Genomic DNA, 15,160 nt, shown 5'->3' with positions numbered 1-15,160 from the left:
GAAGCTCAAGAAGAAGGATGTCCAAAATGTAGATGCTCCCACTCCTTCTTAAAAGGGGAAAAAATATCCATAGGAGGGGATATGGAAGCAAAGTTTAGAGCAGCGACTCAAGGAACAGCCATTCAGAGCCTGCCCCACATGTGGCCCATATATATACAGCCACCAAAACTAGATAAGACTGATGAAGCTAAAAAATGCATGCTGAAAGGGACTGGATATAGATCTCTCCTGAGAGACATATCCAGAGCATGTCCAATACAGAGGTCAGTGCTAGCAGCAAACCCCTGAACTGTGAATAGGACCCCTTTGGGGGGAATTAGAGAAAGTATTGAAAGTGCTGAAGGAGCTTACAACCCCACAAGAACAACAGTGCCAACCAACCAGAGCTTCCAGGGACTGAACCACTACCGAAAGACTATACATGAACTGACCCAGGGCTCCAACTGCATATGTAGCAGAGAATAGCCTTGTTGGGGCACCAGTGGAAGGGAAAGAAAGCCCTTGGTTCTGCCGAGGTTAGACCCCCAGTGCAGGGGAATATGGGGGGCAGTAAAGGGGATGAATAGGGGGAATACCTGTATGGGGAAGGGGAAGGGACAGGATGGGGGCTTATGGACAGGAAACCGGAAAGGGGAATAACCTTCGAAATGTAAGTAAAGAAATATATCTAATAAATTTTTTTTAAAAAGTAGACTTAAAAAAAATTGAAGTTCCAGAGACAGCTGGTTTTCTGTTGTGTTCTCAATACAGCAGGGCCTGGGAGGCAGGCTCTGACGGCAGCCGTGCGTACTCCAACCATATATGTGAAACTTGTTTTCTTGTGAAATAAAGATCATATTCCAGTTGCAGATACAATCTTATTCTGTCTGAGGGCGGCAGAGGTCTTAGCAAGGAGAGCCGACGATTTAGTCTATGTGGAGTGTAACGCTTGCGAACCCTGTCATTCAGCAGCAAACCCTGTGGAAACGAAGGAAAATGTCAGAGCCAAGGGCTGAACTTCTACAGCAGCCTCCCCTTATCCTTCTAGTTAGCTCTAGATTTCACTTGACTAAATTGTAAGAAACTATAAAAGAAGACTTAAAGGCTAAACATATTTTGTTACAAAATTAATTCAAACGAGAGAGAGAGAGAGAGAGAGAGAGAGAGAGAGAGAGAGAGAGAGAGGGAGGGAGGGAGGAAAGGCCATCTTTTCACCACCCAACTTTGACATTCTTTTTTTTTTTTTTTTTTTTTTTTAGTATTTGACTGCCTTTATTTTATGCTTAAAATACATATATAAAGAGGGAGAAGGGGGAGGTTCGGTGAAAAGTAGACTATACCAAAACGAATAGGTGAAATCCTGGCCAGACAGGAAAGGGCCAACCAACATCTGCAGGAAATAATAGCTGAAAGTCCAAGTGAGTGCTGTCTCATCAGCTTCAAAGTCTCCGCGTAACGTGATCTCCAGAACCTGGCACCACAGTTGTCAGGCATGTTTCCACACACGGTAAGTGAGTCTGAAAACGTGCTCTCCGAGCCTGTGATGTAGATGCGGCTTCTACTGGAACCGAGTGGAGAGCTCACTGGATTTCACCTCCACTCAACTTGGACATTCTTTAACGTCACTTGGTGGTTTTCAGTGTTACTGAATTTAGGTCACTAAAGTGGCCAGGGTTAGACAGAACTACAGTCCTGTTGACAAGGATGTCAGCCAGTTTACCTCGCAGACTCTTGTTATTAGAAACAGAAAATAGTGTGGCCCTTCAGCAATGCTCTCAGCAGGAGAGCTCTTAGATGTTTGCCCAAGATACACCAGAATGTTGTCACTCAAGCCTTGTGTCTCAAAGGCTGGCTGTGGTTGTGTTACTCCCCTAAATCTGCAGCACAGTGAAGGGATAAAGAGAGCTCTGGGCCAAGTTCCCAGTGCGTCTCAGCAGCCGTATCTGGGGATTTCTCACAGGGAGAGAGAGAGAGAGAGAGAGAGAGAGACAGAGACAGAGACAGAGACAGAGACAGAGACAGAGACAGAGACAGAGACAGAGAGACAGACAGAGAGAGAGAGAGAGAGAGAGAGAGACAGAGAGAGAGAGAGAGAGAGAGAGAGAGAGAGAGAGAGAGAGAGAGAGAGCGGCTTGGGAGAATCCCACCACATCTGCAAGTGAGAGAAGCCAGACTGTGGAGTATGAAGGGTGCCCCTCCATCTGTCTGACATTTCTGGGAGCAGTGAAGCTGTGGGGCGGGAAAGTGATTGGCAGCGGGGAGCAGGGTGGAGGCAGATTACAGGGTCTGAGCAGGTGATCTGGAGCGATGATAAGCATGTTGTCTTGACTGTTGTGCAGGGTGTATGACTAGTTATCTGCCAAATTCTGAGCTGTGCAGCAAGGTGAATTTTACTGTGTATAAATTCCTCTCGATAAGCCTGACTTTCTGACTTAAACTTTTTCTTTCCTTTTTTTTTTTTTTTAAAGATGTGTTTATTTTATGTATATGAGTACACCATAGCTGTCTGCAGACACACCAGAAGAGGGCATCAGATCCCATGACAGATGGTTGTGAGCCACCATGTGGTTGCTGGGATTTGAACTCAGGATCCCTGGAAGAGCAGTCAGTGCTCTTAACCACTGAGCCATCTCTCCAGCCTTCTTTTTTTTTTTTTTTTCTTTTAAGAACTAAGCATTCACACATAGGTATTTGTGAACCCACGTAGAGAAGGGGAGAGGAGAGGAGAAGAAGGGGTGTGGAGAGAATGAATATTGAGTGGCCCACCGATGTTCTGGCTTTATTTAGAATTGCCCCACAGAGATGGATGAGGTCCTCTGGGAGTCCTGGGCGGGACCACAAGTGCATGGGTGTGCTTTCCTAAGAGCACGAATGGCCCTGCTCTGGTGTACAGTGGGCGTTAAATGGAATGCCATGCTTCTCCACTTTGTTTTTCAGATTGTAATCACCTTTAGATCTTTTTATATTGCAGTCCAAATTTCCTCACCTCTGGATTGTGTTTTGTTCTGCTTTGGTTCTGCTCCCATTCTGCTAGCATCTGCCTAGCTCAGGAACCTTTTCCCAGCCTGCAGTTGGCTTTTCAACTATTTATGGCAGCTTTCACATTATATAAGTTTTAACTTTATATGTAGTTGAATTTGTTGATTCATGTCTTTGTACTTCATGGTTTTTTGTTTTGTTTTTATTTTATATGTGTATGAGTGTTTTGCCTGCATTTATTTATGCGTACCGTGTGTGTGTGTGTGTGTGTGTGTGTGTGTGTGTGTGTGTGTGTGTGTGTGTGTGTGATGTTCACAGGGGCCAGAAGAGGGCATCTGATCCCCTAGAACTGGAGTGATGGATGATTGTGAGCCGCTATGAATCCTGGGAGGCCAACCTTGATCCTCTGTAAGAGCAGCAAGCGCTCTAAGCTGCTGAGCCGTTTCTCCAGGCCTCTCATGCCTTCTATCGTAGCTGTTTTGTTTGTTTTTTGAGACAGAGTGTGGAGTCCAGGCTATCCTGGAACTCACACTGTAGACCAGGCTGGCCTCAAACTCACAGAGATCCACCTGCCTCTGCCATTGGGAGCATGCGCTAAGGTTCCCTTTCTGAACTGTTTGGCAAGAAGAACCCCAGCCCTGCCTTCTTGCCCACCATCAAGCTTTCCTTCTTCCTGGCTGCTTCAGCACAGTCACAAACACGGCTTTGCCTGCTTCCGTCCTGAAATGAGTTACTTCAGGCTTTCCTCAGGAGCACAGCTGGGATGTTTGGACAGAGAGCAGCACAGTTTTAACGTCGGGCGTGCTTAGAGCTGCTATTGCAACAAGAGCAAGTGGCCTGTGTCTGTTTGTGAATGGTATATCTGCCATGTTTGTGTTAGTCTTCATGGAAACAGTTGTCTAACTTTTTATAAATTATTTCAGCATATGTTTTCAAATTAAATGTATGTGTGTGTAGTATTACTATGAGGCCCTGCTTGCCTTCGTTGTTGACTCCACTAAGGTTCCAATGGAAATAGTTTTTGGTCCCGTTTGCTGTGTGGGGCCACTTCATACCCATCTCTGACGTAGCTAGTTAGGATGCTCTTGTTCACCGTGCCCTTCGCCCTGTGTGATCCCATCTGTTCTGTAGTCACTTGGTAAGGAATGCCTCCACAGAGAATGGCTCCACTGTTTCCATACGTGGTCCGCTCCATACTGACAAGAAGGAGGGTGTCCTGTTTCTTAGGAGCTGATTTGAATCTGGTCCGTTCTTTCCTCCATTTCCTTACAGTGGAAGGGAGCAGGGTCTGAGAAGCAGTGTTGGCTGTGGCCCTTCTCTTCTTAAAACCTGTGCTGTGTCCTCCTGCTCTGCTGTTCCTATGACTCCTTTCTGTGCGTGCAGTACTGAAGCAGCAGTGGTGGCATTTGTACCTGAACCAGCGCGATTGCTGTGCTGTCAGACTTACTACTACGTAGGAAACCTTATAAAGATGCCACTGGTGCTGAGATGGGGCGGCTGGAGCGGCTCCTGATGTCCTGGGAACGAGAGTGGGTGGCAGTGCTGTGCTTTAATAGTTCAGGAATTCACAGGAAGCCAACAAGAAATGGGAGCAAAAACAGAGTAACTGGTTTCATAAGAATGAGAATTTAATTCAGACATATGTGTTCTTATCAAAACATTCAGTCATTTGCAGATTCATTATTACAGTTATAGCGAGGGAACAGAAGTAGATTCATGAGTGCCTGTTACATTCCGGAGAGGCCAGTGACGGTGCCAGGAATGGAGGCCCTTTGGAACATGAAGAGCAACACAGGTCTGGGAGGTTCATGTACCTGCTCCATAGGAAAGCTTTCTAAATCAATAAGGAAAAGATCAACATGCTGAATGTATAAAGATGGCAGCCTTTGGATATCAAATGCTCTATAACCAAACTAAAACAAGAGTATTAGAGAAAGAAAGCCTTTCTAGTGGGCAGTGGTGGGATATACCTTTCATCCCAGCACTCAGGCAGATAGGTCTCTGAGTTCAAGGCCAGCTTGGTCTACAGCATAAGTTCCAAGACAGCCAAGGCTATGCAGAGAAACCCTGTCTTAAAAAATAATAATAATAAAGAAAGAGAGAAAGGAAGGAAGTAAAGGAAGGAAGGAAGAAAAGGAAGGAAGGGAGGAGGGAGGGAGGGAGAGCCTTTCTAAACTAGAAATGAAAAGCACATTTAAAGTTAGGTACAGGTGTTCATGCCTTTAATCCCAACACTGAGGAGGCCAGGACAGGCAGTCTCTTGAGTTCTAGGCCAACCTGGGCTACTTAGTCAGATTCCTTCTGAAACCAAGCCAAACCCTATGTTATGTAGATTAAAAAATTGATACAGTTTGCTTCACGAGGCCATCCAGACTTTTACATGGAGAAAATGATATAAACAAGATTTGAAAGAAAAAAGCTGTTGTCAGAACAGTAGTTCAAAGTGAAGCATTCATTACCTGTGTGTATAAATACCTAAAACCTAGTTAATAAAGCTCAACCCAATAAAATGAGCAAGGAAGCCCCTGCCTACGGCGACGGCTACAGTGTGCGTAGCTTAAAGGGCCTCGCAGGCACATAGCCACCTGAGCGTGCAGCAGTCGCAGGTTGGGACTTAGAGAGTTTGACTTGAGGGTCGCTCCAGGAGGAGCATCTGGGTGACCCAGGCAGTACTGAGAAGAAGGCTTTCTCTTCAAGGCAACATGGTTCTCTCTCCATTCATAGAAACAAGTATTACATAGCTACGGTCTCGCGTGTGCGCCCCACACAGTTTATCTCTGCAGCCCTGAATCTACCACAGTCAGAGCGTAGGGGATGACAGAGTTCATGTGAATCAACAGCAAGCAAAGGCCGGAGAACACAGAGCCCAAAGCAGACACGGCCTGAGGCATCTGCACGGTAATCAGCACGGAGTTTAGGCCTCACTTCCTCAGGAAGTGACTTTGTTTCCTGCCTCCGAATCAAAACTACAAGCTCCTTGGGGTCAGAGATTGGGCCTTCTGCTAGGTTTTCTAAGTTGTTACTGCGTCTGATATGGAAGCTTATTGAATGAATGAATGAATGAATGAATGAATGAATACAATAAATGTCTATATTCATTAATAAGGAGATACTGAGTTTTAGCATACAGCGTTGAGAGTGCTGATGTCACTGTCACCTTGTTCTGGTGACATAGTGTGTCATTTCCCCCAAATATTTTCATCTCTTGCCAGTATTTATCAAGATGTCCCCACTAGTATACAGTTAACCTTTGACCCAATTCTGCTTCTTTGAATGACATGAAAATGTTTTAAAATATTAAAAAAAAATGGGCTGAGACTAGAGCATATTGGTAATGTACTTCCCCTAAGTTTAATTCCCAGTAGTGCCGAAAAGGGGATGGGGCACCTAAAAAATGTCCATAGTGTCCTTCATAGCGGGGAGGAAATGGAAGTGCCTGTAGTTGTTCCCTCTGTGAGGTGAAGGTTTCTTTTTTTTTTTTTTTTTTTCGGAGCTGGGGACCGAACCCAGGGCCTTGTGCTTGCTAGGCAAGCGCTCTACCACTGAGCTAAATCCCCAACCCTGAGGTGAAGGTTTCTTAAAGATTGTGGGGTCCATATGGTAGGACGTAAAAATGACAGTCCTTACACATGCATAGCAGCATGGAACACGCCCTGCTGCTGTGATTTCAGTGAACAGAGCAAAGTTTAGAATATAAGTACAGTTTAGAATATAAGTACAGTTTAAATATGACGGTAAAATATAGGAGAACCGGGAGGAAATGCTTTAGAATAGGAAAACAAGAGGGATGCCCATTTCCTGTAAACAGAATAAATCCGAGTACCAGTGACTGCAGTTCACCTGTTTTCCTCTCTCTCCCTTCCTTCCTTCTCCTCTTCCCTTCTTCCTCTGTCTCTGCCTCCACCCCACTCTGTCTCTGTGTCACGAGCACAGCAAAGTGGTGCACCCGGGAAACTGCCGACTTCAGGCCAGCCTGGGCCACCTCACAAGAGATAACTTGTGGTGGGTGACTTGCATTGGAGCTACCAGCCTACCAGAGCACTCACTCTTTCAGATTCGTTTTGTGTTTTTAAAAAGTTAAAAAATCTTTCAATTTTTTTTTATTAAAATACTGTACTGGCTGCCTTTGTGTGTCAACTTGACACAAGCTGGAGTTACCACAGAGAAAGGAGCCTCAGTTGAGGAAATGCCTCCATGACACCCAGCTGTAAGGCATTTTCTCAATTAGTGATCAAGGGGGAGGACCCAGCCCATTGTGGGTGGTGCTGTGCCTGATCTGGTGGTCTTGGCTTCTATAAGAGAGCAAGCTGAGCAAGCCAGGGGAAGCAAGCCAGTAAGTAACATCCCTCCATGGCCTCTGCATCAGCTCCTGCTTCCTGCCCTGCTTGAGTTCCAGTCCTGACTTCCTTTGGTGATGAACAGCAACATGGAAGTGTAAGCTGAATAAACCCTTTCCTCCCCGACTTGCTTCTTCGTCATGATGGTTTGTGCAGGAATAGAAACCCTGACTAAGACAAATACTGAGTTTGTTTCACATGTATGTTTTGTCTCCCTGCCATTTCCACATCTGACCACCACTATAACTTTGTTCTATCATAACATTCCATACATAAAACCAAGTGAAGGGTGGAGTCCCATCTTTGAAAACTAAACAAGCATCTTAGACAGCACATTCTTGGCAACTGAACCCTGACAGCGTTTACCAGACACAGTAGGGGAACTTCTCACGTGACATTGTGAAAAGAACGCCCAGATATCAGCTGTTATAGAAATGAAAAACAGTAATATTTCAGTCTTAAAGAGACTTCCCCCACTGCCAGAGATCTTGAGTAGGCTCCCAGGCTCCAGAAGCAATTCCTGTGTGAGTAATGACCTTGGCCTCCACTTTGGGGAGAGACCCTCCTTTTTTCTATTGCTTGCACTTTTGCCTTAATGTCTTCTACAGAGCTAGGTCCTTTTGGTGTTTGGGAGTCTTTTCCTGTTTTTCTGAAGGACTCTTGACCCTTTGACCTTGCTGTTGATGGTTTTAAGTACTTTCCATTTCAGCTTCATTTTGGTGCATTTTTGGCTGGGGTATCTCATAAGGATTTCCTCACTGGGATTTTTCTTCAGTTTTCCTCATCAAAATCATCGTCGTCGTTGTCGTCGTCATGGTCATCATCATCGTCATCATCGTCATCGTTGTTATCGTCGTCGTCGTCTTCTTCTTCTTCTTCTTCTTCTTCTTCTTCTTCTTCTTCTTCTTCTTCATCATCATCATCATCATCATCATCTCCCTTCTCATCTTTGTCAAGTTTTACTTTTCTCTGTGGAACCTTGTTACCACCTCCAGGGCAGATCACTTTCCAGACACACCCAGGAGGTTCACATCCTCTTCATCTTCTTCATCTTCTGACTCTGCCTCTCCCTGTACAGCTCCTAGGTGCTGTCCGCCGGCCCTGCACCACGCTCTAACCTTAAGACCACATGTGTTGTGATCCCAGAGCCCCCGAGGGAAACTGTTGGGCATACAGACATTTTCACAGTTGCCAGTGTGACTAACTGGACGGCGCTCATGCTTCTGCCTCTGCGATGTATAATTTGTCTTTTGCCCTGCCCCACACTGACCGTTCTTCATGATAGCCGGTGCTCATTTCCATCATCATCTACTTGAACTCTGTTAGCCTTTAGTTCACAATCAAAAAGGTAGTTCTGGAGCCTAAGAGGTGGATTTTCCATAGTTTCTCTGGGTTTAGTGTCTAGTTTTATTCATAGACTGTTGGATGGATGTTGTTTTGATTTTCCCATATTTGCTGATGCTTGCTTTTTGTGTGCTAGCACAGGATCCATATGGACACCTGCTGGAAACCATGTGCATTCCTCAATATCCGGGTAGAATTTTCCATAGGTCATTGTTAGGCTCGCTTGCTTTATAATTTCATTCAACTGTAATGTTTTTCTGTTTGTTTTGTCTATTGGTCCAGATGACCTGTGTATTGGTAAAAGTGGAGTATTGAAATCTCCTACTATGGGGCTGGTTAATAGCACTGACCACTCTTCCAGAGGTCCTGAGTTCAATTCCCAGCAACCACATGGTGGCTCACAACCATCTGGGATTCTATGCCCCCTTCTGCTGTATCTGACAGCTACAGTGTACTAAAAGATACATAAAATAAATAAATCTTTTTGAAAAAAATCTCCTATATTTACTCTGATGGGGTTACTCTGTGACTTTATATCTAGTAATATTTGCTTTATGAAATTGGGTGTGCCCGTATTTGGTTCATAAATATTAAGAATTGTAATACCCTCTTGATGGGCTGTTTATTTAATGAATTTGAGTGACCTTTTTAATCTCTTCTGATTGGTTTTATTCTGAAGTCAGTTTTGTCAGGCATTTGAATACCCATGCCTTCTTGTTGACAGTAGAAATGTGTCACATCTTGGTGGCTTGTGATGATGTGTCCTGCTGTCACTAGCCTTAGAGGTAGGGTTGTCCAACACACCTGGCATTATTTCTGCCTCAATTTTAGTGGATAGTTTCGCTGGGTGTATAGTCTATGTTGGTACTTGTGATCTGCCTGGGCCTGCCTGACCTTTGTGGGTTGGGAGCTGACGTGGGACACAGCAGTGTTGGACGATGGCCAAAAGACTGATGATCTCTAATCTTGTAACTTTCTCTAATTGTGTTGGATGCCATAAGCGGATGGCTCCTGGAGACTTAACACTCTCTTGCTTATTCTGTGACTGAATATCACTGGCTTCTTTTTGTCTTTATCTCTCTTGCTTTATTTTTACTTTATAAATCTCTGTGCTTTATTAAACACTGTATCTTTATAACTCTCTATTACTGTTCTGTGCTAAGAACTTAACTCTTACTGTTCTGTGCTTCATTAAATGATAGGGAAACAACTCTTTATTACACTTTATTACTATTCTATGCTAAAAACTTTTTATTATTTGTGCTTATATACACTCTACTATCTGGTGATTAGCACATGCTGTTTAGCAGCAGGGGATTAGGTAAAGGGTTTATTGCTAACACTCCCTTCTCTGGCCAGGCACTCCCTCTCCCTGGCTAGGCTGGTTAACTGTGAACCAGAGAAGAAGGAAAGAAAAAGCATTAAAATCCTTTACACAGGCAAGCATCCATAGACACATATACATTCACTCATACACATTCTGGCCAAGCCCAAATGCCTGTTTCATCCATTCCACAAGTATTCATGCATACCCATACATAGAAACAGATATATGCAGGTGGATGGATGGATTGGGGAGAGCCCCCAAGCCAACATATCATCTTTATTTCTTTTTTTTTCCTGGCCTTTTTATAGACAAAAGTTCTTAGAAAATTACCTCATAGATAAAATGTTACACAAAGTGGGAGTTAGAGAAGGATGTTGATTCTAAGTTCAAAGCAGTGCGTCATTCTGTATGCTTAGTATACGTTCAAATCAACACCTGTGGCTTTATCCTTGGCCCTGAATGCTTTTCCTTGAACATACATCTGTCCTAAGCCTATTTTTCTTCAGCACTGTATCCATATTGTGCAGCCTTTATTTACTCACTATTGTGAGAAGTGGGCACATTCTATTCTTGATTCTAGCTTTATTACATCTTTCTAATAAAACAACTAAAACCACCTCTTAAAACTTTCTTCCTAAGATTATTTGAATCAAATCAGCAACTCTATAAAATCATTAATTCATCTAAACAGCATTAATTCATGCAAAAACGATGGGCCATGTTCACGAAGGCCACCTGTTAGCCTTAGGGTTTCCTGAGTGGCTCCTGACCATGATCTTTGAGAACTGGAAATAAATCTTTCCAGGACTTGCTAGCTTTACAAGTTTCCATTAAACTATCAGCTGTTATTCTGACCAGTCTTTCTGTGTAATTTGTCCCTTCTCCCTTGCAGCTCTCAGGGCCCTCTCTTTAGTCTGTGGTTTTAGTATTTCAACTATAATATATTGTAGGAGATTTCTTTTCTGGTCCTGTCAATTTGGTGATATGCAGGGATACACACACACACACACACACACACACACACACACACACACACACCCCTAAATGGGTACATGGGTACATCTTTCTGGAAATTTGGGAAATTTTCTTTTATGATTTTATTCAAAATACTATCTATCTATGCTTTTAGCCTGGAGTTCTGTCTTCTGTGCCTATAATTCAGAGCTTGGCTTTTCCATGGTACTGCCAAGTTCTTGGATATTTTGTGAGTTCAAAAGAAATAATCATTTTCTTTGAGTGGTTCCATTCCTATATCTTGTCTTCAAGCATTAAAGTTCTGTCTTCCAGAAGCTCTGTTCTGTTGCTGAGGCTTCCCACTGACTCCACTGACCTCTTCACTGACCTCTCCACTGACCTCCCCTCTGACCTCCCCACTGTCCCCCCAACCTCCCCGCTGACCTCCCCACTGCCCACCCACTGACCTCCACACTGACCTTCCCACTGACCCCCCAACCTCCCCACTGACCTCCCCACTGACACCCTCCACTGACCCCCCCAACCTCTCCACTGACCCCCACTGACCTCCCCCACTGACACCCTCCACTGACCTCTCCACTGACCCCCCACTGATCCCCCAAACTCTCCACTGACCCCCTATTGACCTCCCCACTGACTCCCAACCTCTCCATTGCCCCCCACTGACACCCTCCACTGACCTCCCCACTGACCTCCCACTGACACCCTCCACTGATCCCCCAACCTCTCCACTGACCCCCACTGACCTCCCCACTGACACCCTCCACTGACCTCCCCACTGACCTCCCCACTGACCCCCCACTGACCCCCCAACCTCTCCACTGACCCCCTATTGACCTCCCCACTGACTCCCCAACCTCTCCATTGCCCCCCACTGACACCCTCCACTGACCTCCCCACTGACCTCCACACTTGCTTCATTTCAGTTTGCACTGTATTTAACCTATGTCTTTATTGCATTTGATTTATAATTTCTGGTTGTCTTTATCCCTCATGCAGCTGTTTATTCCTGATCTTATAGTTAATTCCGGTGTCTTTGCCATCTTGAGGCGTTGAACAAACTCAGCGTGTTTACAGCTGCTCCTCTGAGCTTTGTGTCTTGAGTTTTGTCTGAGTTGTTCTTGAGCACCATGACTGTGGGATTAGTGGTTTTGGCAGGGAATGTTTTATCTTGTTTTGTCTTACTGTTTTTATTTTTGCTACAAGACTTGGACATCTGCAGTTAGAATATTGGTTGTCTTTTAATGTGAATTTATGACCCAGTTTTTGAAGGCATGGCCACATTCTGGACAGATGCTTTGGGGAGCCTTTTTGACGGAGGGTCTCTCTAAGCCTGGTGATAGTCTATGCGGCCAGCCTGTCTTTATTTCCCAGTGCTAGGCTTACGGGTGCGTGATGCTGTAAGTTCTTTAAAAAAAAATATGGGTGCTTGGTACCTAAGCTCAGATCTTCTTGTTTGCCCAGCAAGAACTTACTGACGGGGGTGTCTTCCCAGCTCCCACAGTCCATTTTATTAAGAAGAAATTGAACATAAAGACTGCTCTCTACAGAAAAGCAGCAACAGAATTGGCACTCTGATTGTTAGTGTTCTGAGTATCTGAGGGCCTTAGAGAGACACCCACAAATAGCCTAAAAACAAGCCAGTGTGAACTTTTATCATCTTAGAAGTCTGGAACAAAACTGGATATTTCTGGGAGTGCTAAACCATAAAAATCAAAGCCAAGATATGCAAAGGTCTCCCAAGGAGGTGAGAATGCTCCCAGGCTGACGCCTGAGACAGAGTAAGCGAAGATCAGCACACAGAACACTAGCAAATGTGCGGATGGGGAGCTCAATACCAGGAAAGTCCTACTCAGAATGTGCTGGAAGATGTCAACAACGCCTGGTGTTTTATGGGACTACCCCTTAGATTCCCTTTCCTTCTGAGAGCTCAGAACAGCACTAGACATGTTGTTCTGTAACCTTGGCCCTTCCTTGTCTGAAGGGGCTTCAGGGTTAGAAGGCCCCTAGGACTTCGTGGAAGTTTATGATCTCCACATCTCCCATGTGTCAGTAGCTGTGCGGTTCATCTATTTCATTCTTATATTCCCCTGCAGGTCATATAAGAGATTTTATTTTTACCAAAAAAAAATAGGAAACTATCGACAGATTCTAAGCCAGCGAGTGACAGCCTGTTACACTTTCTCTTGCAGTTGTGTGGGAATAGGAGGAGTGAGCGAGGGGGAAGGCAGCTAAGGCTGCTTTAGAAAACTAGGAAATAGATGGAAAAGCCAGCAAGGGTGGAAGCCGTGTGCAAGGGAAAGCCGTTCAGAGATGTCTGAGGTGGGGAAGACGTGAAGAATTCTGCCCTGCTCCGCCGTCTGAAGGTGGCCCGACTTCCTTACCCTCTGCAGTTAGGGATTCAGGACAGAGCCAGTGCTGGAAGTAGGTGTGTGTGGCGAGCATGGCTTTGGCTGTGCTAACTGGAACTGGGAGTATCTCTGAGCCACTCAAGCCAGATGTCTATCCCATCAGCCCTTCTCTTGGCTGATAGCCCTTGGCTTCTTTGAAGGTCGTAGAAGGCCCTGTGCTGGAGACCCAAGCCTGAGGCGTTGGTGAGACAGCCCTGAGTAAGGTAGCAAAGAAGTCAGGGAGCTGAGACAGATGTGCTAGGAAAGAGAAGGGGCAAGTGGTCAGCTGTGCTGCTGCCACGGTGTTGAGTATAGTCATTAAACATCAACTGCTAGATTATTAAACGAGGAGATGTGGAATTTTGTAAATGCTATAGCAACCGGGCATGGGAATTTGGATAGATATTTGAACAGTGAAAGTGAATATAGCTTAGCTGTTGTACTTCTTAAGCTATAAACCGGGTTGCAAGAAATTTGAGCCTATCTTGTGTTCTTGTAAATGAGTAAGACCTACCGCCTCACAGAATTGCACAGAAATGGGGGCGGGTGTCAATGCATTGAACCCAGGGGCTCACACACCATCACTAGCTCTCTCTGTCTCCCAGCTCTGGTTTCTGTGCTCCGGAGGGTCCCAGCAACTTATCTTTCAAACAAACAACTCTAATGGAGAGATCTTCCACAGTTTACCAAAGGTCGCAGCATGTACACAGATATCACTAGCTTATATGCACACCCATAAATGCAGAGGTCAGAAGCAGGTATATATGCTGACAGTCACCTGTCTACCTCTGGAGCAAGGGCAGGTGAGAAACTAGCCTCGTCTGGATCCTGTGAATGGGGTCAGCTAGTTTCCCAAAGGAAAATAAGGATGTTCCTATAAGGAAGAGTGGCTGCTACCCGGACAAAGCTACCAGATGCTCACTTTGTTGTGACAAGAAGCCTTTGGTCCAGTGCGTTTGAGCATAGGCTCTGCACACTCTCCTTTGGCACAGAGGAAACATGGTTCTCTGTGCTGGGGTGGCTCTGAGGAGCACTGTCCGGCTCTTATCCTTGGGAAGGGTTGTACTTACCCTTGCTGGGCTTTCCGCTTTTCTTTATAGAGCTAAATAACAACTAATCTTGAGGACAGATTTGGGCCAGTGGGCTTAGTATTTAAAACTCTATTGTATCACATTGTCAGAAGGTAGGAAATGATATTATTTTGATAGCTAAAACCTTTTAGCATAGCAGGAAGGCCTTTTTGGGAAACCGTGTCTCTGTTGAGCCTGCCCACGATCCTACAGCCGCATGTAGGGTGCCCTGCATTTCCTCAGTCACATCTTCACCCACACCGTACCGCCCGTTTCTCTTCCTACCCAGGACCTCACACTTGTCCTTTAAGTGACAGCGTACAATTTGGTGAAGATATTGGCAGCTTCTCTTTAGTCTGAAAGTCATGCCCTCCGCCCCCACCATCAGTATAAAGAACTTCTCTTTTATCCTCAGAGGTAGCCCTTCCCAAGTCGGGGGCCAGAAGAATATCAGTGAGGTCTTCTCATAGTTTGTGGCCCTCCTTACCGTGATCGGTTTTTTGGTTTTTAGATTTTGTTTGTCTTTTGTTTTTTTAAAGCTTGGGCACATGTAGCTTTTGATCCATCCTTCCCTGTCTGGCGGCACTGCGATTCCAGGTTTTCGTTGACTCATTTTCTTGAGGCTGAATAACTGTTGTTGAGCTAACATCTCATCATATATTGGTGATTTCTGATCAGACATGACTCCTACATTGGAAAGCACTAGTTCTTTTTGTGCCCCTTAAAAGCGTTTTGGGGATTTTAAGCAGGTAAAGTACT

At 45.0% G+C, this 15,160-nt stretch overlaps 1 protein-coding gene and 1 pseudogene across 3 annotated transcripts in view; one reads left to right on the top strand and one right to left on the bottom strand.

The window, feature by feature from the left end:
- Rec114 (REC114 meiotic recombination protein) overlaps positions 1-15,160 on the top strand; it is a 92,007-nt gene that overhangs the window by 56,522 nt on the left and 20,325 nt on the right. The window lies entirely within an intron of this gene.
- Positions 5,730-8,676, bottom strand: LOC116907141 (annotated as a pseudogene).

This window comes from Rattus rattus, chromosome 8 (assembly GCF_011064425.1).
Source record: "Rattus rattus isolate New Zealand chromosome 8, Rrattus_CSIRO_v1, whole genome shotgun sequence".
NCBI lineage: Eukaryota > Metazoa > Chordata > Mammalia > Rodentia > Muridae > Rattus > Rattus rattus.
The sequence above is the reverse complement of the archived record's forward strand: the minus strand, read 5'-3'. Positions and strand labels throughout refer to the sequence as shown.